We start from the raw sequence: 27,341 nt of genomic DNA, 5'->3' as shown, positions 1-27,341 counted from the left end.
AAACACATAAATGAGAACCAAAATACAGGTGAGTTATAACAATACATAGTTTTGACATCATATTAAGCAAAATGGCATTGAGGAGGTAGAAAAGACAGTCTTGAATTGCCTACACTGTCCCTCCCTCATCCCATGGTAGTTCCATATGGCGCTGGGAGAGATAATTTGTGTGCTTGAGGGAGGGAGAGCGAAGTGATTGTGAGACTTTACTTTGGAATTCAGTGTTGCCATGTAACAGTGGCAACAAACCCAGAGCAGAATTCACCTGGTAACCATGGAGGGAGCATTCAGACCAGTCCTAGCCAGTGGGGAATCATCCATCCTACCAGTCAGAACCTGAGTTCCATCTAGCCCCACAACCATGGACTAAAGTTCTTTGGGGTCCTAAATAAATTTGAAAGGAAGTCTAGGTTACAAGAACCAAAATTCCTGGGTAAGTCCTGGTGTTGTACTGGGATTGGAGCCAGTGGGCTTGGGATACATGGGAGCCAGTGAGACATCAGCTATGGTGGCCAAGAACGTGCTTGCATTACCTCTCCCCCAACTCCAGGTAGCAGAGCTTATAGCTCCAGGAGAGACACCTTCTGCTTGAGGAAAGCATAAGGAAGAGTAAAGAAGACTTTGTCTTGCAACTTGGAAACCAGCAGAGTCATAGTAAGATAAAACCCTATAGAGCCCTGAAGCCCCAATCTCAGGCCAAAAGCTTTAGGACAACATTTCTAGACCCACTCAAAGCCAGAAGAGAACTCATGCCCTGAAAGGAGACCTTGCTTTGGCAGATTTCACCACCTGCTCACTAAAGAGCTTTGGATCTTGAATAAACATTAATGGTAGCCAGGCAATAGTTGCCACAGGCTGTGGGTGAGACCCTGTACTGTGTTAGCTTTAGCTGTCACTCAGCACTGTCCCAGTGGTGGTGGCCACAGGAGTGTTTGTGTCACCACCACCCCTCCCCGCCCAAACAACTACAGGTGGCTCATCATGGAGAGAGAGAGAGAGAGAGAGACTCCATTTGTTTGGGGAAATGTAAAGGAAGACAATAAGAGACAGTGCCTTGTAACTCAGAAAGTTCTCCAGGATCCTTTTTTTTTTTTTTTTTTAAACTTTGAGATATATTTCTTTATTTTATTTTTATTTACCTATTTATTTATTTATTTATTATTATACTTTAAGTTCTAGGGTACATGTGCATAACGTGCAGGTTTGTTACATATGTATACTTGTGCCATGTTGGCGTGCTGCACCCATCAACACGTCAGCACCCATCAACTTGTCATTTACATCAGGTATAACTCCCAATACAATCCCTCCCACCTCCCCCCTCCCCATGATAGGCCCCGGTGTGTGATGTTCCCCTTCCCGAGTCCAAGTGATCTCATTGTTCAGTTCCCACCTATGAGTGAGAACATGCGGTGTTTGGTTTTCTGTTCTTGTGATAGTTTGCTAAGAATGATGGTTTCCAGCTGCATCCATGTCCCTACAAAGGACACAAACTCATCCTTTTTGATGGCTGCATAGTATTCCATGGTGTATATGTGCCACATTTTCTTAATCCAGTCTGTCACTGATGGACATTTGGGTTGATTCCAAGTCTTTGCTATTGTGAATAGTGCCGCAATAAACATACGTGTGCATGTGTCTTTATAGCAGCATGATTTATAATCTTTTGGGTATATCCCCAGTAATGGGATGGCTGGGTCATATGGTACATCTAGTTCTAGATCCTTGAGGAATCGCCATACTGTTTTCCATAATGGTTGAACTAGTTTACAATCCCACCAACAGTGTAAAAGTGTCCCTATTTATCCACATCCTCTCCAGCACCTGTTGTTTCCTGACTTTTTAATGATCGCCATTCTAATTGGTGTGAGATGGTATCTCATTGTGGTTTTGATTTGCATTTCTCTGATGGCCAGTGATGATGAGCATTTTTTCATGTGTCTGTTGGCTGTATGAATGTCTTCTTTTGAGAACTGTCTGTTCATATCTTTTGCCCACTTTTTGATGGGGTTGTTTGTTTTTTTCTTGTAAATTTGTTTGAGTTCTTTGTAGGTTCTGGATATTAGCCCTTTGTCAGATGAGTAGATTACAAACATTTTCTCCCATTCTGTAGGTTGCCTGTTCACTCTGATGGTAGTTTCTTTTGCTGTGCAGAAGCTCTTTAGTTTAATGAGATCCCATTGGTCAATTTTGGCTTTTGCTGCCGTTGCTTTTGGTGTTTTAGACATGAAGTCTTTGCCCATGCCTATGTCCTGAATGGTATTACCTAGGTTTTCCTCTAGGGTTTTTATGGTATTAGGTCTAACATTTAAGTCTCTAATCCATCTTGAATTAATTTTCGTATAAGGAGTAAGGAAAGGATCCAGTTTCAGCTTTCTACTTATGGCTAGCCAATTATCCCAGCACCATTTATTAAATAGGGAATCCTTTCCCCATTTCTTGTTTCTCTCAGGTTTGTCAAAGATCAGATGGCTGTAGATGTGTGGTATTATTTCTGAAGACTCTGTTCTGTTCCATTGGTCTATATCTCTGTTTTGGTACCAGTACCATGCTGTTTTGGTTACTGTAACCTTGTAGTATAGTTTGAAGCCAGGTAGCGTGATGCCTCCAGCTTTGTTCTATTGACTTAGGATTGTCTTGGAGATGCGGGCTCTTTTTTGGTTCCATATGAACATTAAAGCAGTTTTTTCCAATTCTGTGAAGAAACTCATTGGTAGCTTGATGGGGATGGCATTGAATCTATAAATAACCTTGGATAGTATGGCCATTTTCACGATATTGATTCTTCCTATCCATGAGCATGGTATGTTCTTCCACTTGTTTGTGTCCTCTTTGATTTCACTGAGCAGTGGTTTGTAGTTCTCCTTGAAGAGGTCCTTTACATCCCTTGTAAGTTGGATTCCTAGGTATTTGATTCTCTTTGAAGCAATTGTGAATGGAAGTTCATTCCTGATTTGGCTCTCTGTTTGTCTGTTACTGGTGTATAAGAATGCTTGTGATTTTTGCACATTAAATTTGTATCCTGAGACTTTGCTGAAGTTGGTTATCAGCTTAAGGAGATTTTGGGCTGAGACAATGGGGTTTTCTAAATATACAATCATGTATCTCCAAAGAGGGACAATTTGACTTCTTCTTTTCCTAACTGAATACCCTTGATTTCTTTCTCTTGCCTGATTGCCCTAGCCAGAACTTCCAACACTATGTTGAATAGGAGTGGTGAGAGAGGGCATCCCTGTCTTGTGCCAGTTTTCAAAGGGAATTTTTCCAGTTTTTGCCCATTCAGTTTGATATTGGCTGTGGGTTTGTCATAAATAGCTCTAATTATTTTGAGATACCTTCCATCAATACCGAATTTATTGAGCGTTTTTAGCATGAAGGGCTGTTGAATTTTGTCAAAAGCCTTTTCTGCATCAATTGAGATAATCATGTGGTTCTTGTCTTTGGTTCTGTTTATATGCTGCATTATGTTTATTGATTTGCAAATGTTGAACCAGCCTTGCATCCCAGGGATGAAGCCCACTTGATCATGGTGGATAGGCTTTTTGATGTGCTCCTGAATCCAGTTTGCCAGTATTTTATTGAGGATTTTTGCATTGATGTTCACCAGGGATATTGGTCTAAAATTCTCTTTTTTTTTGTTGTGTCTCTGCCAGGCTTTGGTATCAGGATGATTTTGGCCTCATAAAATGAGTTAGGGAGGATTCCCTCTTTTTCTATTGATTGGAATAGTTTCAGAAGGAATGGTACCAGCTCCTCCTTATACCTCTGGTAGAATTCAGCTGTGAATCCATCTGGTCCTGGACTTTTTTTGGTTGGTAGGCTATTAATTATAGCCTCAATTTCAGAGCCTGCTATTGGTCTCTTCAGGGATTCAACTTTTTCCTGGTTTAGTCTTGGAAGAGTGTAAGTGTCCAGGAAATTATCCATTTCTTCTAGATTTTCCAGTAAATTTGCATAGAGGTGTTTATAGTATTCTCTGATGGTAGTTTGTATTTCTGTGGGGTCGGTGGTGATATCCTCTTTATCATTTTTTATTGCATCTATTTGATTCTTCTCTCTTTTCTTCTTTATTAGTCTTGCTAGCGGTCTGTCAATTTTGATGATCTTTTCAAAAAACCAACTCCTGGATTCATTGATTTTTTGGAGGGTTTTTTGTGTCTCTATCTCCTTCAGTTCTGCTCTGATCTTAATTATTTCTTGCCTTCTGCTAGCTTTTGAATGTGTTTACTCTTGCTTCTCTAGTTCTTTTAATTGCGATGTTAGAGTGTCAATTTTAGATCTTTCCAGCTTTCTCTTGTGGGCATTTAGTGCTATAAATTTCCCTCTACACACTGCTTTAAATGTGTCCCAGAGATTCTGGTATGTTGTCTCTTTGTTCTCATTGGTTTCAAAGAACATCTTTATTTCTGCCTTCATTTCGTTATGTACCCAGTAGTCATTCAGGAGCAGGTTGTTCAGCTTCCATGTAGTTGAGCAGTTTTGATTGAGTTTCTTAGTCCTGAGTTCTAGTTTGATTGCACTGTGGTCTGAGAGACAGTTTGTTACAATTTCTGTTCTTGTACATTTGCTGAGGAGTGCTTTACTTCCAATTATGTGGTCAATTTTGGAGTAAGTACGATGTGGTGATGAGAAGAATGTATATTCTGTTGATTTGGGCTGGAGAGTTCTATAGATGTCTACTAGGTCTGCTTGCTGCAGAGATGAGTTCAATTCCTGGATATCCTTGTTAACTTTGTGTCTCATTGATCTGTCTAATGTTGACAGTGGAGTGTTGAATTCTCCTATTATTATTGTATGGGAGTCTAAGGCTCTTTGTAAGTCTCTAAGGACTTGCTTTATGAATCTGGGTGCTCCTGTATTGGGTGCATAAATATTTAGGATAGTTAGCTCTTCCTGTTGAATTGATCCCTTTACCATTATGTAATGGCCTTCTTTGTCTCTTTTGATCTTTGATGGTTTAAAGTCTGTTTTATCAGAGACTAGTATTGCAACCCTTGCTGTTTTCTTGTTCTCCATTTGCTTGGTAAATCTTCCTCCATCCCTTTATTTTGAGCCTATGTATGTCTCTGCATGTGAGATGGGTCTCCTGAATACAGCAGACTGATGGGTCTTGACTCTTTATCCAGTTTGCCAGTCTGTGTCTTTTAATTGGAGCATTTAGTCCATTTACATTTAAGGTTAATATTGTTATGTGTGAACTTGATCCTGCCATTATGGTATTAACTGGTTATTTTGCTCGTTAGTTGATGCAATTTCTTCCTGGCTTCGATGGTCTTTACATTTTGGCATGTTTTTGCAATGGCTGGTACCAGTTGTTCCTTTCCATGTTTAGTGCTTCCTTCAGGGTCCCTTGTAAGGCAGGCCTTGTGTTGACAAAATCTCTAAGCATTTGCTTATCTGTAAAGGATTTTATTTCTCCTTCACTTATGAAACTTAGTTTGGCTGGATATGAAATTCTGGGTTTAAAATTCTTTTCTTTAAGAATGTTGAATATTGGCCTCCACTCTCTTCTGGCTTGTAGAGTTTCTGCTGAGAAATCTGCTGTTAGTCTGATGGGCTTCCCTTTGTGGGTAACCCGACCTTTCTCTCTGGCTGCCCTTAAGGTTTTTTCCTTCATTTCAACTTTGGTGAATCTGGCAATTATGTGTCTTGGAGTTGCTCTTATGGAGGAGTATCTTTGTGGCGGCATTCTCTGTATTTCCTGGATTTGAATGTTGGGCTGCCCTACTAGGTTGGGGAAGTTCTCCTGGATGATATCCTGAAGAGTGTTTTCCAACTTGGTTCCATTTTCCCCCTCACTTTCAGGCACCCCAATCAGACGTAGATTTGGTCTTTTTACATAATCCCATACTTCTTGCAGGCTTTGTTCATTTCTTTTTCTTCTTTTTTCTTTTGGTTTCTCTTCTTGCTTCATTTCATTCATTTGATCCTCAATCGCTGATACTCTTTCTTCCAATTGATCGAGTCGGTTACTGAAGCTTGTGCACTTGTCACGTATTTCTCGTGTCATGGTTTTCATCTCTTTCATTTCGTTTATGACCTTCTCTGCATTAATTACTCTAGCCATCAATTCTTCCACTTTTTTTTCAAGATTTTTAGTTTCTTTGTGCTGGGTACATAATTCCTCCTTTAGCTCTGAGAAATTTGATGGACTGAAGCCTTCTTCTCTCATCTCGTCAAAGTCATTCTCCGTCAAGCTTTGATCCGTTGCTGGCGATGAGCTGCGCTCCTTTGCCGGGGGAGATGTGCTCTTATTTTTTGAATTTCCAGCTTTTCTGCCCTGCTTTTTCCCCATCTTTGTGGTTTTATCTGCCTCTGGTCTTTGATGATGGTGACGTACTGATGGGGTTTTGGTGTGGGTGTCCTTCCTGTTTGTTAGTTCTCCTTCTAACAGTCAGGACCCTCAGCTGTAGGTCTGATGGAGATTGCTTGAGGTCCACTCCAGACCCTGTTTGCCTGGGTATCAGCAGCAGAGGCTGCAGAAGATAGAATATTGCTGAACAGCCAGGGTACCTGTCTGATTCTTGCTTTGGAAGCTTCCTCTCTGGGATGTACTCCACCTTGTGAGGTGTGGGGTGTCAGACTGCCCCTAGTGGGGGATGTCTCCCAGTTAGGCTACTCAGGGGTTAGGGACCCACTTGAGCAGGGAGTCTGTCCCTTCTCAGATCTCAACCTCCATGTTGGGAGATCCACTGCTCTCTTCAAAGCTGTCAGACAGAGTCGTTTGCGTCTGCAGAGGTTTCTGCTGCTTTTGTTATTGTTTACTGTGCCGTGTCCTGAGAGGTGGAGTCTACAGAGACAGGCAGGTTTCCTTGAGCTGCTGTGAGCTCCACCCAGTTCGAGCTTCCCAGCAGCTTTGTTTACCTACTTAAGCCTCAGCAATGGTGGGCGCCCCTTCCCCAGCCTTGCTGCTGCCTTGCGGGTAGATCACAGACTGCTGTGCTAGCAATGAGGGAGGCTCCATGGGCGTGGGACCCTCCCGGCCAGGTGTGGGCTATAATCTCCTGGTGTGCCCGTTTGCTTAAAGTGCAGTATTGGGGTGGGAGTTACCCGATTTTCCAGGTGTTGTGTGTCTCAGTTCCCCTACTAGGAAAAGGGATTCCCTTCCCCCTTGTGCTTCCCAGGTGAGGCGATGCCTCGCCCTGCTTCAGCTCTCACTGGTCGGGCTGCAGCAGCTGACCAGCACTGATTGTCCGGCACTCCTTAGTGAGATGAATCCAGTACCTCAGTTGAAAATGCAGAAATCACCGGTCTGTGTCGCTCGTGCTGGGAGTTGGAGACTGGAGCTATTCCTATTCGGCCATCTTGCTCCACCCCTTTCTCCAGGATCTTACCCAAGACCACCCAGATGGTATGTTTATGAGTCTACAAAATTCACAGCATTACTGGGCTTGGAGTGCCCCCTAATGAACATATGGCTTCAGTAACCAAAGACTTAAATGACAACAGTCAACTCCCTTTGAATACTTGGAAAACCTTCTTTAAAAGAATGGGTATAAACAAGTCAAGACTGTGTAAATTACATTAAATACCTTACTTTTCAATGCCTAGACATTTGCAGACATCTACAAACATCAAGATTATATGGAAAAACGTGACCTCATCAAACAAACTCAATAAGGAACCATGACCAATTCTGGAGTGACGGAGGTATGTGGCCTTTCCAACAGGGAATTCAAAATAGTTGTTTTGAGGAAGTTATTCCATATAACACAGATAAGAAATTCAGAATCCTGTCAGATACATTTAACAAAGAAATTGAAATAATTTTTAAAAACCATGCAGGAATTGGCTGGGTGCGGAGCCTCACACCTGTAATCCAGCACTTTGAGAGGCCGAGAAGGGCAGAGAGATCGAGACCATTCTTGCTAACACGGTGAAACACTGTCTCTGCTAAAAATACAAAAAAATTAGCCGAGTGTTGTGGCGGCAACTGTAGTCCCAGCTACTCGGGAGACTGAGGCAGGAGAATGGCGTGAACCAGGGAGGTGGAGCTTGCAGTGAGCCGAGATCACGCCACTGCACTCCAGCCTAGGCAACAGAGCGAGACTCCGGGAAAAAAAAAAAAAAAAAGCAGAAATTCTGGAGCTAAAATATTTATTTGACAAACTGAAAATGCATCAGAGACTCTGAACAGCAGAACTAATTAAGCAGAAGAAATAATTCAGAAACTTGAAGACAGTCTATTTGAAAAAACATAGAGGAGGCAACAGAAAATGAATAAAAAAGAGAGAAGCATGCATATAAGATCTGGAATTTAGCTTCAAATTGTAAGAGTTATTGGTCATAAGGAGGAGGTTGAGAGAGAGCTCTGGGTAGAAAATTTACTCAAAAAGATAATAGAGAACATTACAAACCTAGAGAAAGATATCAGTATTCAAGTACAAGAAGGTTACAGAACACCAAGATGTTTTAACTCAAGACTAACTGGGCACACGTAATAATCAAACTTCCAAAGGTCAAGAATAAGGAAAGGATTCTAAAAACAGCAAGAGATAAGAACAAACTACATTTAAGGGAGCTCCAATACATTTGGCAGCAAATTTCTCTGTGGAAATCTTACAAGCCTGGAGAACGCCATGACATATATAAAATGCTGAAAGGGAAAGACTTTTATCCCAGAATATCACATCCAGCAAAAATATCCATCAAACATAAAGAGAAATAAAGAGTTTTCCAGACAAACAAAAACTTAGGGATTTTATAAACTCCAGGCTTGTCCTACAAGAAATGCTAAAGGGAGTTCTTCAGTCTGAAATAAAGAAATGTTAATGACCAAGAAGAAATCATCTGAAGGTACAAAATTCACTCTTAATAGTAAATGTACAGCCAAATACTGAATATTATACCAGTGTAATTGTGCTGTGCAAACTACTTGTATCATCAGTAGGAAGACTAAAAGATAAATCTATTCAAAATAATAACAACTACTTATTAAGATGTAGTATAAAAAGGTATCAACAGGAACAACAAAATTTTAAGAAGTAGGAGGATAAAGCTAAAGTGTAGAATTTTTTTGTGTGTGATTCTCATTCTTTATTTATTATTATTATTATTATACTTTAAGTTCTAGGGTGTAGAATTTTTAATAGTTTTCTTGTTGCTTGCTTTTTGGTTTCTTAGTTTGTTTTAGGTCAGAGTTAAGTTGTCATAATTTAAAAATAAGTGGTTATAATATATTGTTTGCAAGCCTCATGGTAACCTCAAATCAAAAAAACCTACAAGAGATACACATAAATAAAAAGAAATTAATTAAAAAATACTACAGGGAAAAATCACTTTCACACAAAGAACAGAAAGGAAGGAAGGAAGAGAAGACCACAAAACAACCAGAAAACAAATAACAAAATTGCAGGCGTAAGTTCTTACTTATCAATAATAGCACTGAATGTAAATGAACTAAATTCTCCAATCAAAAGAAATAGAGTGGCTGAATGGATAATTAAAAATAAAAGAATTAACTATCCACTGCCAAAAAAAAAAAAAAACACGCTTCACCTATAAAGACACACGTAGAGTGAAAATAAATGGATGGAAAAGAATATTCCATGCAAATGGGAAGAAAATAGGAACAGAATTTGCTATACTTACGTCAGAAAAAGTATATTTCAAAATGAAAACTATAGGAAAAGTAAAAGAATTTATTATATTGTGATAATGAAGTCAATTCAGTAAGAGAACATAACAATAATAAATATATATTCACCCAACGTGAGCACTCAGATACATAAAGCAAGTATTATTAGAGCTAAAGAGAGAGATAGACCTCAATACAATAATAGCGGGAGACTTCAACACTCTACTTTCAGCATTAGACAGACCATCCAGACCTTCCAAAATCAACAAAGAAAAAAAAGCAGACTTATTCTGCATTATAGAACAAATGGACCTCATAGACATTTATAGAACATTTCATACAATGGTTGCAGAATACAACATCTTCTGAGCACATGGATCATTCTCAAGGATAGACCATACATTGCACTATAAAATTAGTTTTTAAGTATTCCAAAAATTAGAAATCATATCAAGCATCTCCCCTGACAACAATGTATTAAATTAGAAAGCAATTACAAGAGGAAATTTAGAAATTAACCAAACACATGGAAGGTAAACTATATGCTTCTAAATGACCAATGGGTCAATGAAGAAATTAAGAAGGAAATTTAAAAATTTCAACAAAACAAATGAAAATGGAAACACAATATAGTAAAACCTATGAGACACAGCAAAAGCAGTAGTAAGAAGACAGTTTATAGTAAAAAGCACCTACATCAAAAAAGTAGAAAACCTTCAAATAAACAATACAATCATGCATCTTAAAGAACTAGGCAAGCAAGAGTGAAGCAAACTGAAAATTAGTAGAAAAAAAACGAAGATTAGAGCAAAATAAATGAAATGGTAACAAAAATATACAAAAGATCAACAAAATTAAAAGTTTGTTTTTTGAAAATATAAACAAAATCAACAAATCTTCACCAGACTAAGAAAAAAGAAGATCCAAATACATAAAATGAAAGACAAAAAAAGAAACATTACAACTGATACTGCAAAAAAAATCAAACGATCATTAGAGATTACTATGAGTAGCTATATGCTCATAAATCTAAAAACCTAAAAGAAATGGATAAATATCTAGACAATACAAACTACCAAGATTGAACCATAAAGAAATCCAAAGCATTAATAAATAAATAACAAGTAATGAGACAAAATGATAATATAAATTCTAGCAAATGAAAGCCTGAGACCCGATGGCTTCATTGCTGAGTTTTACCAAATATTTCAGAAGAATTAATACCCATTCTACTCAAAAACTATTCCAAAAAAAACAAAAAAGGAGGATATACCTCCAGACTTATTCTAAGAGGCCAATATTACCCTGATACCTAAATTCTAAAAAGACACATCAAAAGAAAGAAAACTGTAGGCCAATAGCTTTGATGGGCAGTAATGTAAAAATCCTCAACAAAATACTAGCAAATCAATTTCAACAACAAAGTGAAAAGATCATTCATCATGACCAAGTGGGATTTCTCCCTACAATGCAAGAAAGGTTCAACATATGGAAATCAATCAATATGATACACCATATAAATACAATGAAGAAATAAATCATGTGATCCATTCAATTGATGCTCATAAGATACTTCATAAAATTCAACATCCCTTCATGATAGAAACCCTCCAAAAACTGGGAATAGAAGGAACATACCTCCACACAACAAACAGCATACATGAAAGACTCACAGCTAGTATCAAACTGAATGGGGAAATTCTGGGAGCTTTACCTCTACTATCTAGAACACGACAAGGATGTGGGTAAAAAACTAGGTGCCTTTGGGTGGTGGTGGAGTGAGAAGACTAGTGGTGGCCCAGACGCCATGAGGGACCCTTAGGATTTGGAGGGCCTGAGAAGGTGGGTTATGGATACAAATATACCCACCTCTTTAGGCCATGGAGCCTTGGGGATCCGAGTCCTTGCATGACTGCTTTGTCCCAATTGGGCGAGACCTACATAGTCCTGATGACAAGGAACAAAGGAATTAATGGGCTAGGAAGGTGAGTGGACTCCCAGACGATCACAGGTAGAATGGTCAGCAGGCGGTTGGGTGGTGGGTCTTCATTCTACCAGACCGTTGTCTTATAAGAGAAAACTTATAGAATGACATACCACATTTGGCCAATTGGAAATGCCCCAACCCTCTTTGCAAAGATTTACTGGCTGTTTATAGAAGGCCTGTGTATATAATATGTAAAAGTTGTTCTCAACTTTCACCCAAACCTTTTAAAAGAAAACATTTGCTGCATCTACTTTTCTAGGTGTAAAGAGGTTGCAGACTTATGATGAAGTAGAGTGAGAAAATCACGCATCTTGTAAATTCTCATTTTTTAAAAACTCATAGAAAATAAATGTCTTTTGAGAATGAATTTTTGAAATGGCATTGTTAGACCATTTCTGAAAGCAACACCAGAAGCGACATGTCAACATTTGTTCAGTGGACATGGAGCAGAAGACTTGAGGAGGAAGAGAAGGTGGTTGTGTGCCAGATTGGTCATATTTAGAAGTCATTTTTATATCACAACCATTGTTTTTTTGTGCATTTTATTCCTCACTACTGTATATATGATTGACATTGCTAAATAGTTTTTTGAAATACCTAGTTTTTCTAGATATTCTGAAGTGCCTTATATGTGTTAAAATTAAAGGCAGTAAAATAACATATTTTGTAATTATATTTTTGTTAAAATTTACATGAAATGTTGTTTTTTGGGGGAAATGACCAAACCACTTCTTGAGTAATACATATTATGTTTATGCACTAGTTCGGGGAAGAGGAAGGAGGAGGAAGTGCACAGATCTTGATGCCAGTGTGCTTATAGTGAGGTAAACATGGTAAAACACTGTCTCCACTAAAAATAAAAAAATCAGTCAAGTGTGGTGGTGGGTGCCTGTAATTCCAGTTACTCAGAAGGCTGAGTCAAGAGAATCCCTTGAACCTGGGAGGCGGAGGTTGCATTGAACTGAAATTGTGCAGCTGAACTCCAGCCTGGGCAATAGAGTGAGACTTGGTCTCAAAAAAAAAAAAAAAAATAAATAAATAAAAATAAAATAAAATTTAACCATTGTCCCTATATCTGTGCATTTTGTTTTACTTATTTGAGTAAATAGTATATATCAAGAAAAATCAAGCCCCAATTTACAACATCTTGTTTTTCTAGATGTTAAAGAGGTTGCCAGTGTATGACCAAAGTAGAGTTAGTAAACTAATATATTTTGTGTATTTTGATTTAAAATTCCTAGGGGAAAAAATGTCTTCTGAAAATTTAAGCACTACTACTTGCTGGGTTGATGAAAATGGGAGGGTTTATAGGCTAGAATGTTCATATTTGTAAGACTCCTTCAAATTATAACTATTGTTGCATGTGTGCAGCTTATTCAAGAAAGTTGGGTATATAGTCGACAAATTAACATCTTACCTGAAACATTTAGTCTATCTAGATGTTTGAAGTGCCTCACATATATTAAATGTAGAGGCAGTAAAATATCACTTTGTAAATATATTTTTGCTAGAATTCATAGTAAGTATTGTCTTTTGGAATTCAAATTGTTAAACTGCCTCTGTGAGCAGTGTAGTACCGTCTATACTTGTTTAGAACAAACTGCCAAAGGTAACATATGGTTGTGTTCATATTTGGACATTTTCACACACCATTTTCCAATATGTTTTGTGCATTTTCTTTTGCTTGTGCTTATAGTATATATAATTGATAAATGAGTCCTAATCTTGCAATATCTAGTCTCTAGATGTTAAGGAGTTTACCAGTGTATGACAAAGGTCTTAGTAAAGTCAGCGCATTTTGCGCATTTTGTGATGAAATTCATAGGAAAGCTTGTCCTCCATAAGTGACTTTTGGATATGAATTTGTTCAATAACTCTTAAGCTTGTACTTGCCCACTGGTTTGAAGACAGAAAGAAGTGAAGGGGGAATGGCTCAAGGCCAAAATGGTCATATTTAGAAGACACCTCATATTATCACCATTGTTGTACGCATATAGTTTTACAGTGCTGTGTACATAGTGGACAAGTCAATGTGAAATATTTATCCATTTTAGATATTTAGAAGTGCTTGATGTATTTAAATTAGAAGTAGTAGGATAACAGTTTTTGTAAACAAAAACTGATAGAAAATACTCTGTTTGAAAGTGGAATTGTTAAACCAACCCTGTGAACAGTGTGTTCTCTCTACTTGTTCACTGACTTGAGGGAGGTGGGAGGAAATATATTGAAAAATGTGTTTTTGCTAGTGTGCACTAGAAAATTTAAGTTTATCTATCACCCTGTATGTTGTGTTCATTTCATTTATTTTTGGTATACTGTATATATTGTATATACACTGAACAAATGATTCCTAATATTATAATATCTACTCTGTAGATATTAAAGAGGTTGCCAATAAATGATGAAAATAGAGTTGGTAAACTAACACATTTTGTACACTTTGTCTTAAAATTCATAGAAAGATTGTATTCTGAAAAGAAATTGTGGAAATGAAATGATAACATCAGCTCTAAGTGACACAAGTGCCTGTATCCACTGGGTTGGTTGTGAAGAAAAGTTGGAAGAAATTAAGGAATCTATACTAGAATGTTTCTGTTTAGAAGACACCCGATGTAACCAGTGTTATAAGTGTGTCGTTTATTCAAAACCACTCGGTATATAGTGGACAAACTTAAGTCTTTATTTGAAACACTAGTCTTTTTTTCTTTTTAATTTTACCTTACATTCTGGGATACATGTGCAGAACGTGCAGGTTTGCTATATAGGTATATATGTGCCATGGTGGTTTGTTGCATCTGTCAAACCATAATCTAGGTTTTAAGTCCCACATGCATTAGGTATTTGTCCTAATGTTCTCCCTCCCCTTACCCTCCACTACCCGACAGACCCCAGTGTGTAACGTTCCCCTCCCTGAATGCAAGTGTTCTCATCGTTCAACTCCCACTTATGAGTGAGAACATGTGGTGTCTGGTTTTGTATTCCTGTGTTAGTTTGCTGAGAATGATGGCTTCCAGTTTCATCCATGTCCCTGAAAAGGACATTAACTCATTCTTTTTTATGGTTGCATAGTATTCCATATTTGGGTTGGTTCCAAGTCTTTACTATTGTAAATAGTGATGCAATAAATGTACATATGCGTGTGTCTTTGTAGTAGGATGATTTATACTCCTTTGGGTATATACCCAGTAATGGGATTGCTGGGTTAAATGGTATTTCAGGTTCTAGATCCTTGAGGAATCATCACACCGTCTTCCACAATGGTTGAACTAGTTTACACTCCCACCAACAGTGTAAAGGAATGCCTATCTCTCCACATCCTTGCCAGCATCTGTTGTTTCCTGACTTTTTAATAATGGCCATTCTAACTGGCGTGAGATGGTATCTCATTGTGGTTTTGATTTGCATTTCTCTAATGACCAGTGATGATGAGCTTTTTTTCATGTTTCTTGGCCACATAAACGTCTTCTTTTGAGAAGTGTCTGTTCATATCCTTTGCCCACTTTTTGATGTGTTTTTTTTTCTTGTAAATTTGTTTAAGTTCCTTGTAGACTTTGGATATTAGACCTGTGTCAGATGGGTAGATTGCAACAATTTTCTCCCATTCTGTATGGGAGAAATTCTCATACAGAGAACAGGGGGAATGTTCTCCCATTCTAAATGTTCACTTTAGTCTTTCTAGATATTTAGAAATGCACACAATATGTTAAGATTAGAGTCAGTAAAGAACACATCGTGTAGATATCATTTTGATTCATATGAAATATTGTCATTTGAAAATTGATGAAGCCATTTCTCAGAGAAGTACACATTATTATGTTTGTGCTGTTCCTGGGAAGAAGAAGAAAGTACAAAGAGCTTTATACTAGTGTTTTTATGATGAGGCACGATCGACCATTGTCCCTTATGTCTGCATTTGTTTTACTGTGTTGTGTATATAGTGTATATAAATACACAAATAAGTCCTAATTTGCAACATACAAATAATAAAGAGGTTGCCAGTGTATGACAAAAGTAGAGTAAGTAAATTAATACATCTAGTGCATGTTGTGTTAAAATTTATAGAAAAGACTGTTCTTAAAAGCACTTGCATAAGTGAAATTGTTAAAAATCCCCTCTAAGCATTACAGATGATTATTCCTGTCCATTGGGTGGATAGAAGTGGGAAGGGAAAAGAGTCTAGGCCAGGATGTTTCTATTTAGAAGACATTTTCAAACTATAGCCTGTGTTATACATGTGCAACATTTATTCCACTAAATAGTGCTACTCTGTATTTAGTGGAAAACTGAAGTGCTATTGGAAACATATAGCCTTTCTAGAAACATATAGCCTTTCTAGATATTTAACATAGGTTAAAGTGGAGGGCTAAAGTAACACCTTTTATGCATTTTTTAATTTCCTAGGAGTGGTTGTTTTTGGAAATGAAATTGTTAAATTTGATGTTTTGAAGAGTAAGCTAGCTGTTCATTAGGTGGTGGATGGAGGGAGGAGAAAGCATGCAAGGAGAAGGATTCTGTGACTGTGAGTTAGATTAGTTTAAATGGTTTAACCATTTTTCTATATGTGCATTTTAGTTAATATTGTTGTGTTTTAAAAGATAAACAATTCCCAATGCTCAAAGTATGTTAAAAGTAGAGTAGTAAAAAAAAAAATCCATTTATAAATGTCCTTTTGTTAGTTTTTAGAAAGACCCGTCTTCTGGGAGTAAACTTCATTAGCCTACCATTTGGAGTTAGACATAGTCCCATACTTAGCCACTGGGATGGTGGAAGATGGAGAAGATCAAGCGTGAAGGAAAAATCTCTCCTGTAGTAACTCTATATCTAAAGATGGTTTTAGATGATAACCGTAGGTCTACATTAGCATTTTTAGCAAAGTTCCTATGTTTATTGTGGACAAAGTACATTATTGCAACATGTAATCTTTCTGAATGTCCTGAGTGAAAACGTATGACAAAAAGTAGAGCTAGTGAATTAACCAATTTGTAAATAACTTTTTGTTATATTTAATAGAAAATATGCATCTTGGACATAGAATTGTTAAACTACCTCTGAGAAGTGTGTGTCAGGATTTCTTTATTAGATAGACAATAGAGGGACAGAAGTAAGCATAAAGAGAGAGAAGTATGCAGATGTGTTCATATTAACATTTTGATGATAGCCATTGATATATGTTAATCTCTTTGGGCTGTACTATAAAAATACATTAAGTAATTCAATGGCAACATATCTTTCTGATAATGTTTTAATGAACTAATTAGCTCTGCTAATAAATTATCTTAGAAACATCATATTTAGTGTATTCTGTTGTTTTATGTTTTATCTTAAATTGGGCATTAAGAGAATGAAGTATTTTAATCAGAACTCTACCAATATTTTTATCTAGAGGCATGCTGCCATTTTTGCTTTCTATAAAATTTTTGTTTCAAGAAAGGCAGGATAATATCTTTTTTCTAACATACTGACTTGGTGTAGTGTATTCTTGGTTATCAAAATTCTCATATAGCTTTGGAAGCTTTCTTTTTTTTTTTTTTTCTTCAAGACAGAGTCTCACTCTGTCGTTCAGGCTGAAGTGCAGTGGTGCAAACTTGGCTCAGTGAAACCTCCATCTCCCAGGTTCAAGCAATTCTCCTTCTGCAGCCTCCTGAGTAGCTGGGATTACAGGCATGCACCACCATGCCCAGTTAATTTTTGTCTTTTTAGTAGAGATGGAATTTCACCAGGTTGGCCAGGCTGGTCTCGAACTCCTGATCTCAAGTGATCCACCCGCCTCGGCCTCCCAAATTGCTGGGATTACATGTGTGAGCCACTGCACCTGGTCTGGAATTTTGAATTGGTAAATATTCATGATGTGTGAAAAAGCATGGCACATACTATACAACCTCAATCTCATAAAATTGAATGTTTTATCTATATATACACAGACCTAGAAAGACATGGCAAACCGTAAATTGCTGGTGATTGTGAATAACTTTGTTCTTTGCTTCTTGTGTTTTTTAGTTTCTTATAATGCACATATTAACTTTTTAAGAATAAAGGCTATTTTGAAAATCTGAAAGAAAAATCAGTATTGTTTAACTTTGCATACTACCTAAAGCAATCTATGGATTCAATGACATCCCCATGAAAATATCAATAACATTCTTCACAGAAATAGAGAAAATAATCCCAAAATTTATATGGAATCACAAAATACTCAGAATATCCAGAACTATCCTGGGCAAAAAGAACAAAACTGAAAGAATCACATTAACTGACTTGAAATTTTACTCTAGAGCTACAGTAACTAAACCAGCATGGTACTAGCATAAAAACAGACACGAACTAATGAAACAAAATAGAGAAACCAGAAATAAATTTATACATCTACAGTGAACTCATTTTCAACAAAGGTGCCAAGAATATTTATACATTGGGAAAGGGAAGTCTCCAATAAATTGTCCTGGGAAAACTGATATTCATACGCAGAGGAATGAATCTAAAACCCTATTTTTCACCTTTTGCAAAAATCAAATAAAAAATGGTTAAAGACTTAAATCTAAGACCTCAAACTGTGAAACTACTAAAAAAATTGAGGAGTCTCTCCGGGTTATTAAACTGTGCAAAGATTTCTTATGTAATATCCTACAAGCACAAGCAAGAAAGGAAACAATGAACAAATGGCATCATATCAATTAAAGAGCTTCTGTCCAGAAAAGGAAACAGTCAACAAAGTGAGGAACAACCCCCAGAATGGGAGAAAATATTTGCAAACTATCCATCTGACAAGAGATTAATAACTAGAATATATGACGAGCTCAAACAACTCTATAGGAAAAAACCTAAACCTAACAATCTGATTAAAAAATGGGCAAAAGATGTGAATAGATATTTCTCAAAAAAAGACATACAAATGGCAAACAAATACATGACCAGGTGCTCAACATCATTGATCATCAGAGAAATGTAAATGACAGCTACAAAGAAATATCATCTCACCCCAGTTAAAATGGCTTTTATCCAAAGCACAGGAAATCACTATGAAGAACAGTTTGGAGGTTCCTCAAAAAAACTAAAACTACAGCAACCACGTGATTCAGCAATTCCACTGCTACGTATATAACAACAAAAAAGAAATCAGTACAAGAAGACAGTATCTGCACTCCTATGTTTGTTGCAGCACTGTTCACAATAGCCAAGATTTGGAATCAACCTGTGTTCATCAGCACACAAACAGATAAAGAAAATATGATATATATACACAACGGAGTACTATTCATCAATAAAAGAGAATGAGATTCTGTCATTTGCAACAACATGGATAGGACTGAAGATCATTATGTTACGTGAAATAAGGCAGGCACAGAAAGACAAACATTACATGTTCTCACATTTTTGTAGGAACTAAAAATTAAAATAATTGAACTAATTGAGATAGAGAGTGGAAAGACATTTATCGGAGGCTGGAAAGGGTAGTGAGAGGTTGGGCGTGGTGGATGGAGTGGGGATGATTAATGTGTACAGAATTAGTTAGAAAGAATAAGATCCAGCATTTTATATCAAAATAGGGTGACTACAGTCAATAATAACTTACTCATACACTTCAAAATGACTAAAAGAGTATAATTGGATTGTTTGTTAAACAAGAATAAATGCTTGAAGTGATGGATACCCCATTTACCTTGATGTGATTGATTATTAAACATTGTATGCCTGGGTCAAAGAAAATATATATATATATATATATATATATATATATATATATATATATATATATATATCTGCTATGTACCCACAAAAATTAAATTAAAAAAAATCTAAAAAGAGAACTACCATATGATTCAACAATCCCACTGCTAGCTATATACCCAAAAGAAAGGAAATCAGTACATCAAAGAGATATCTACACTTTCATGTTTATTACCGCATCATTCACAACAATCAAGATTTTGATGTAACCTAAGTGTCACAAAAAATGAACAGGTAAAGAAAATGTGGTACATATACACAATGGAGTGCTATTTAGCCACAAAAATAATGAGATTTTGTCATCTGCAACTACATGAAACTGGAGGACATTATATTAAGTGAAATAAGCCAGGCACAGAAAGACAAACTTTGCGTGTTCTCACTTGGTTGTGGGAGCTAAAAAACAAAACAAACTCATGAAGATAGACAGTAGAAAGATGGTTACCAGAGGCTTTGAAGGGTAGTGAGGGTAGAAAAGGGAAGAGGGGATGGTTAGTGGACACAAAAGTATGGTTAGATAGAATGTATACAATCTAGTATTTGATAGCAGAACAGGGTGACTACAGTGAACAATAATTTATTGTGCATTAAGAAAATTAAAGGAGTACAATTAGGGTGTGTATAATGCAAAGCAAGAATAAATGCTCGAGGTTATGGATACTCTATTACTCTGATGTGGTTATTGCATATTGTATTGTATGCCTGTATCAAAGTAGCTTATGTACCCCATAAATATATGCATCTATGATATAGCCACAAAAAATAAAAATAAAAAAATTATAGTTAAAAAAAATAAAAAACTCCCATGGACCATACAACATAGCTACTGGTCCTCTTTGTTCTTAGCTGCACAAGGTTGAATAAGAAGAAATGACGGCAAGTAATGCCTTTCCCTAGATCTTGGCAGTGAAGCCTTATGTACAATTGTGCAAGTAATCATGAAGATGATGATAAGTGACCTTTTTTAGGAACTTTGAACAATCAAAGTTTCACTTGAGTCAAACATTAAAACATAAGTCCACACACATCCAGCTCATTTTGTCAATAGACAAAAGTATACTACAAAAAAAGAAAAAGCTTAGATTCTTCGAGCCCCATCCACAGACTGTAAAAAGCTGTGATATTAGAGTTTAATTTCAGGATCTTTTGACTATTCTGGTGAAGGAATGCCTACAGAGAAACCATGACATTGAATTAATAGGACAATCAAGAAGAGTCTACAAAGTTTCTAAATTTTTTTTGAGATTTCATAGATAATGCAGAGGCTTATTTAATCAAATCACCTAAAGAAAACCCATCTTAGAATTGTCTCTGATATTTCATGCCAAGATCAAAAGATCTTTCAGCCAAGTCCTGTATACTCTAGAAGATCTGAACTGATTCTCTGAAGACATGACTGTCTCTGGAATCTAATGGGTAAATTTGCAAGAATCATGGAAGAAATGCCAATGAAGGGGATAACTAGGATTCATTTTACCAAAATAACTGTGAAATAAGTGCTTGTGTTCTCACTTTTAGATTTGACTTCACTCCAGAAAAAAAGGCATGTAGTCACTTGCTAGCTTCTATACTTAATAATAATCAACAAAAAATTATTATCATGCTTTAGTTCATATGACATTTCAGAGACTACTGTGTTTGCTAGGAACCAGTAAATTTTGAAATTTTCACAGCATCCATAGGTCATGATAATCAACATATAACTAAGTTCACTAAGGAGAAGCAAGATTGTTTGATTTTCCCCAGATAGTAATATAGAAATGATGATGATGATGATGATGATGATGATGATGATGATGATGATGATGGAGGAAGAATATAACATTTACTTATTAAAATGTTACCATCTTATCTTGGAAGAGGTATATGTATTATTTCATTAAATTCTCACATGACCCTGTGAGGTATAGGACCTATTACTGTAACTATTTCATAGATGAAAAAAATGAGGTAAAAAAGAGGTTAAGTAATTTGCCTAAGGTTATATAACTACTATTTTGCAGAGCTGAGATTAAGATCCCAGGAGTCTGACTTCCATGGTCTGACCTTAGCTACTGCTAATGATTGGCTAAATTAGGACTTGAGAAAAAAATTCTTAACCGTAACACTAATGCTCTTTCCATTCTACAATTCAGAAGGCTCCTTGCACCACCAAATAAGTTTGGAGTCAATGCTTTGAAAGGATGATGGTCAGAGGGATTGTGTCTTTGTGGAGAGAGGTAGGTTTCTGAAGCCTGCAGCCAGTAAAATCTGCTTATAGCCCTGAGCACTCAGAACTAAAGTATTCCACCAAGGGAAAAGCAGTAACACAGCAGCTAAGTGTGTTTGAAGGAAAATTTGAAGGTGGCCCTCCTAGTCTGTACTGCCACTTGATAAGCACAAAGTGGAGGAGGAGGATGGAGTTAGCATATCCCCTTTACAAATTGGTTTCTCTATGTCTCATCTCATAATCTCTTGAGCGACTGTTTCCATAGACACCCACACTTCAGTTTCCCAGCTTAACCACATTTGAACAAGAATGCAGGCTTTGGCTTCAGCAGCTGTAAACTGTTTTACCATGTGTCTAACAGGCATGGCTTATCTACCTTCCTGTCTGTGTGCAACAGAACAGAGGGGTGGGAGCAGTTCAACGAACAGTAATGCAGCAGTAATGCAACATTAGGAGTTTCAAAGCTAAACAAACCCAACTTGATCCATATGAAACAAGGCAAAAGCAGACAAAAAATGAGTGACTTTTTTTCATCCTTGGCTTTCGGGAGTGGGGGTGGGGCAATAGTGGTTTGAAGTTGGCTGTTTCACAAGTGTAAAATGAAAGCGCAAGCCCTTTTTATTTTTTTCTTTCTGAAACAGAGCTGTGGGTCCCTGGGGACTCAGAGGGGAAGGCGATAGAGTGTGGGAGTCTGTGTGGGCACTGAAAGAAACCTAGAACATAAGTTAATGAAATTCACAGCCCACAAAGCTGTGCTTTAATTTTGAACTTGAACCAGCAACAGTTAAAGAAAACAATCGAATTAAATTAGGTTTGAAATCACTTGTCTGCTGAGAATATAGGAAACTAACAATGTAGTAGAAGTTTCCATACAAAGGAAAAAGAAAAATAATAATCTTAAAAATTTACTCTTGTGAAAAAAAAACCACACTTGTCAATTGGCCTAGGAATTTCAGTTATAGCCATAACAAAAAAGTATGAACACACACACACACACACATAAAAACACACCTATAATTAAGAGGGATTCGTGTACATCCACTACACAAACCATGCTAATTTCTATACATCCCACTTGAACACAGCATGCATACGAATGTTCCTCATATTAGGGATTGCTTTGAACTTCAATGTAACCAACCAGACAAATATTCTTGGCCTTGATGAAACCCAAGTCACAAAGAGTACATGATGAGGGATTACATGCATTAAAATAACAAACACATATTTCAATTAATGTAATATTCATAATAACCCTATGAATTAGTTTCTATTATTATTATATTTTACAGATGAGGAAACTGAGGCACAGAGGTGTTGAATGACTTGCCAAAAGTCACACTGCTAAGAAAGAGAGCCGAGACATATTTTGACATGAGTCTGGTACCGAAGTCTGTGTTCTCAACCATTATAATTAGCAAATGGAAAGAAAGTTTCATAGTCCAGTAGAAAGAAGTGGATGCCGAACCAGTCCCACTCTTTTCCTCTCCTAAGTGTCTAGATATTTTTGTGAGATGCTGTTCTATGTTAGTGAGTAGGTGGGTGGGAATTAAGATGGTGGGGATATTTTTGGTGGGGTGGCTTTAAAAGTAATTGCTATTTGACAAGAGAATGAACCTTTTGTAATGAACTCAGCAGAGACTCTTCCTCTTGCTTAGTCTTTGACTGTTAAAACAGTGAATGATCTAGATGTTCCTTTAGATTGCATTTCCTTAAACAGAGGAAAAACATGCTTCAAATGATTTTTGAGAATACTATTTTATCCAAATACTCAAGGTTCATTTTCCCTTGGTTATTATTTCCTGGTTTGTGGAGAGAATTTGGCATCCATGATCTTCTGTTCTAATTTGCTAGAATTGGGATTTAACTGTAATATTTGTATTCACAGGCAAGCTAGTTGGTGGATTACCATTTGTTGTAGACAGATTAAGGCACTCTTTATGTAGCCAGTTTTTTCTGTATTCTGTTGTGCTCAAGGAATCTTACCCCAGCTAGTTGAATCTCCACAAATGGGCATATGTTTGCATTTGTAAGTAAAATCTTTGATAAGCAAAATGTTGTCAACTTTCCTCAGATTCTTCTTTCAGAGAAGTTTTAATGTTGTCACTCTCTCTGAGTAAACTTTGGGATATTGGAAATGTGTAAACTAAGCATAACAGTGTTTTCCTTTGAATACTCACCTATACAAATACAATAGTAAAACAGATGAAACAGAGAAACCAAAACTGTCTAAAGATAGGCAATTCTGATAGTCCTCTCACTCACCTTAGTCATAAATGAAATGCACAAAGTAGTTAGAATAATTTGGCCTTGTCTATGAGCCGACTTTATTATTGTTTATCATTTCTTGCTTGTGTTGCTTTATTTAATTGCAAGGAGAAATTATCACAAACGATTGAGGCTTTTCTTGTTTATCTATTGATAGTATTTAAATGGTGGCTAAGGGACAAGAAAGCAGGAATATTTTTGAAAGGTGGTATGACATAAATATCAGTTAAACAAAAACTCAATAATAGGCACATCTAAGTCAATAAAGTTGGTCCATTGCTTCAGTAAAGGGGACAAAGAAATATCTCAGGTTTTAAGGCAGAGTTCTTTTTATTATTTCTTCTGGTTGCAGTCTTGGGCCTGCATATAGGTGCTAAGGACTTAGTAGCTGAGCTATGATTCTTATTGAGCAGATCTAAGAGCCTGACCGTCAGTAAGGAGTTTTGCCTTTAGGATAAGTAAACCGTGAAAGTGGATACAAGGGTACTTATTGAACAAATTGTTTCCCATATAAAGTGTTTAGAATATTTCCTGTGGAAAATAGTGGTCACCCCTTCTGATGTGGCAGCATGAGATTTTGAATGGCATAACAATGTAATATGATTATCATTATCTTAGAAATAACGCAGAAGTTATTTAACATCAATATTACCACTTGAAATACATCACCAACTACCTACACATGAAGCAGAATTACTGAAAATTTTAAAATGAAGGATAAGAGGCTTACAGATGGTGGGAAATTTTATGATTAAATGAAAGTATTGAGTTCCTTGAATAGGAAATGGTTTTCAACAAACAAGTGCCCATAAGTTGCATTTGGGGATTACTAGTGATTTGAAACATATATATTTTTCTAATGAGGAAAAGCCAAGAAATCCCTGAAGTCTCCACTTATAAAACTCAAGCTAAGCTGAATTCAGGCTTCTCATGAATGCCTTACATTCTTGGATAATACTCACTGCTGCCTATGAAATATTACCTGATCATTTGCCCAGGCCATGAACATGTTTCACCCCAGATTGGGGATTGCATGAATTCAGATTTCAGTCACACTTAAAGAGAAATTGGAACTGGCAGGCGTTGAAAGACTATGATTCAACTTGGGAATTAACCCCCCAAAAAGTCAGGGAAATACAAGGAAGAGGAAGGAGAAGGTGTGAGATAGGGGACAAATTGTGTTAGTCAGACTTTCTCTAGGTCCTCATATGAATAGGTGGCTATTTTGAGATCCTCATCACTGAACGCTACAGAGAGAAGCTGCTATGCAAAAAATAAAAATTAAAGAAGAGGTATACACTCTATATGAATACACATGCAAAGTCACGGATTTGTTAATGAAATTTAAGATACCGGGGCCAAATTGGAAATAACTATTTTTTATTTCTAGACTACTGATTAGTCACATCAGCACTGATCCATTTATTTCACTTAACCTCCTTTTTCACAAAACTTGTAAACAGAGGCAAATAGAGAGTCATCAAGAGGTGACAGAAATAGCTAGAACATTCAGAAGGTTTTTAAAAATGGTACCATCAGAACTGTGAAAAGATGTCCCCAGAGTAAAAGAACAGTGTGGGTGGCACTACTCAGTCTTAGTGGGAAATGAAAGGAAGAATATTTTTATATACAATCCTATGCCACCCCAAGGTGTCAATGAACTCATTTCTCTTTTCTCCTAACTAAATGCAAAAAGCACACACTTAAGTGCTTTTGTTTATTCGCTTAAAAACAGACAAATGTAAGTTACATTTACCATGTTGCCTCATCAAACTATCATTGTGTTTTGATTTCTAAGGTAAGAAATATTTATAAATTATTAAACATAGTGAAATTCTTTTCCACTGATAATTTCTAAAATTATTATCATAATTTTGTCATATTTTTTCATACCCAAACATCTAAAATAACCTTTACCCACTGCATCCATATTCTTATTCTGTCTCTTAAAACCTGGCTTCAACATTTTCTAAAGAAAATACTCACTTGATGGTCACTAGCGGCTTCCCAATTAATATATAATGTGATGTTTCCTCAAGTCATCGTTATTCATGATGTTTTTAAAGTGGTTTACACTGTTCATCACCACTTTTTGGAGCTTTGCTTCCTTAGTTTTATTAAGTAGCTATACTGATATTGCTACCTTTTGTCTATTTCCTTTTGTTCTCTTTTTCTGGGTAAACTCCCCCTCTGCTCAGCACTTAAATATTGTTCTTCCCCATATTACTTCCCAGGCAATTATTGTTCTCCTCATGCTGCCTATTCATGCTAGACACATTTACTTTTATGATTTCAACTACCACCTCAATACTGATGATTCCTAAATCTCTAATTCTGGCCTGGTCTTCTTTCTCCTTTGGTTACCAGTGATATGCTAGAATCTGTTTTGATAAGAGACAAAAGGATAGCTGAAAATATGTTGTTCTTAACTCTTCTGGCTTTATCAATGTTTGGAGGGAATTTATTGCCATATTATATGTTATTGAAAGTGAAAATCTGAGGTTTCATTATCTGAAAACAAAACAAAACAAAATAGTGTGCAATGGTCTATTTAGTCATATTCTCAAACTAGGTAGGTCAAAAGTTTTGCTTATATAAACCTCAGATGGATTCCCTCTACCAGTTTACACCAGGGTAGCAAAGAAGCTTCTTCCAGAGGTGCTCAGTTTTCAGGTTAGGTTGGGAGAATGAGACTGTGCATGCTTTTCAAGATATATCTGAACATTGAAGGAAGTGTTCAGGACTATTACCTCTACCTTTTGTTGTATTCTCTAAAACCCTTTCTAGTGCTACTTCCAGTGACAAACTAGTCCAGATAGAACCTAGGATCTCATAGGACACCAAAATATCTTAGCTCTAGAGTTATGCCGCCTACTCTGCTTCTAATGTAAAATATAAATCACAAGTACCTCTCTGGCTAGTTCTCAATTTTGTCTTCTCCTAAATAAGGATACTAGTACCTACTCTGCCTACCTTCCTAGGTTGTGTGAAACTTAAGAAGTAAATAAAATTATAGGTACTAGGGCCAGGGTGGTGGCTCATGCCTGTAGTCCCAGCACTTTGGGAGGCCGAGGCAGTAGGGAGATCACTTGAGATCAGGAGTTCGAGACCAGCCTGGCCAATATGGTAAAACCCTGTCAAAAAAAAAAAAGAAAAAAAAAAGCTGGGTGTGGCATGGGGGCTTGTGCCTGTAGTCCTAGCTACTCAGGAGGCTGAGTTGGGAGAGTCACTTTAACCTAAGAAGTGAAGGTTGCAGAGTCGAGGTTGTGCCACTGCACTCCAGTCTGGGTGACACAGTGAGACTCTGTCTCAAAAACAAACAAACAAACAAAAAAAATAGAGGTGCCATTCACATGTAAAAGACCCTCATTCATTTCTATTGTTCAAAGATCCAACAAAAACGCAACCTTGATAAATGTTGACATGGGTTGAAAAATCACAGATTCCTGAGCGAAGTGTTAAAGAATTCCATTCACCCTAGTGAAGAAAAGGTAGGTGGGTGTCATAAACCCTAAGGGATTTTTTAAAATACTGAATCTTGGTACACTGCTTTCTTTCTTTCTTTTTTTTTTTTT

At 36.8% G+C, this 27,341-nt stretch overlaps 1 long non-coding RNA gene across 1 annotated transcript; it reads left to right on the top strand.

Moving 5' to 3' along the window:
- The first annotated feature begins 34 nt into the window (after positions 1-34).
- LOC105464398 (uncharacterized) lies at positions 35-27,341 on the top strand. Its single transcript, XR_976811.2, has 4 exons — positions 35-433; positions 551-654; positions 21,425-21,508; positions 22,791-27,341. It is a non-coding gene; the product is annotated as an uncharacterized lncRNA (long non-coding RNA).

This window comes from Macaca nemestrina, chromosome X, assembly GCF_043159975.1.
Source record: "Macaca nemestrina isolate mMacNem1 chromosome X, mMacNem.hap1, whole genome shotgun sequence".
NCBI lineage: Eukaryota > Metazoa > Chordata > Mammalia > Primates > Cercopithecidae > Macaca > Macaca nemestrina.
The sequence above is the reverse complement of the archived record's forward strand: the minus strand, read 5'-3'. Positions and strand labels throughout refer to the sequence as shown.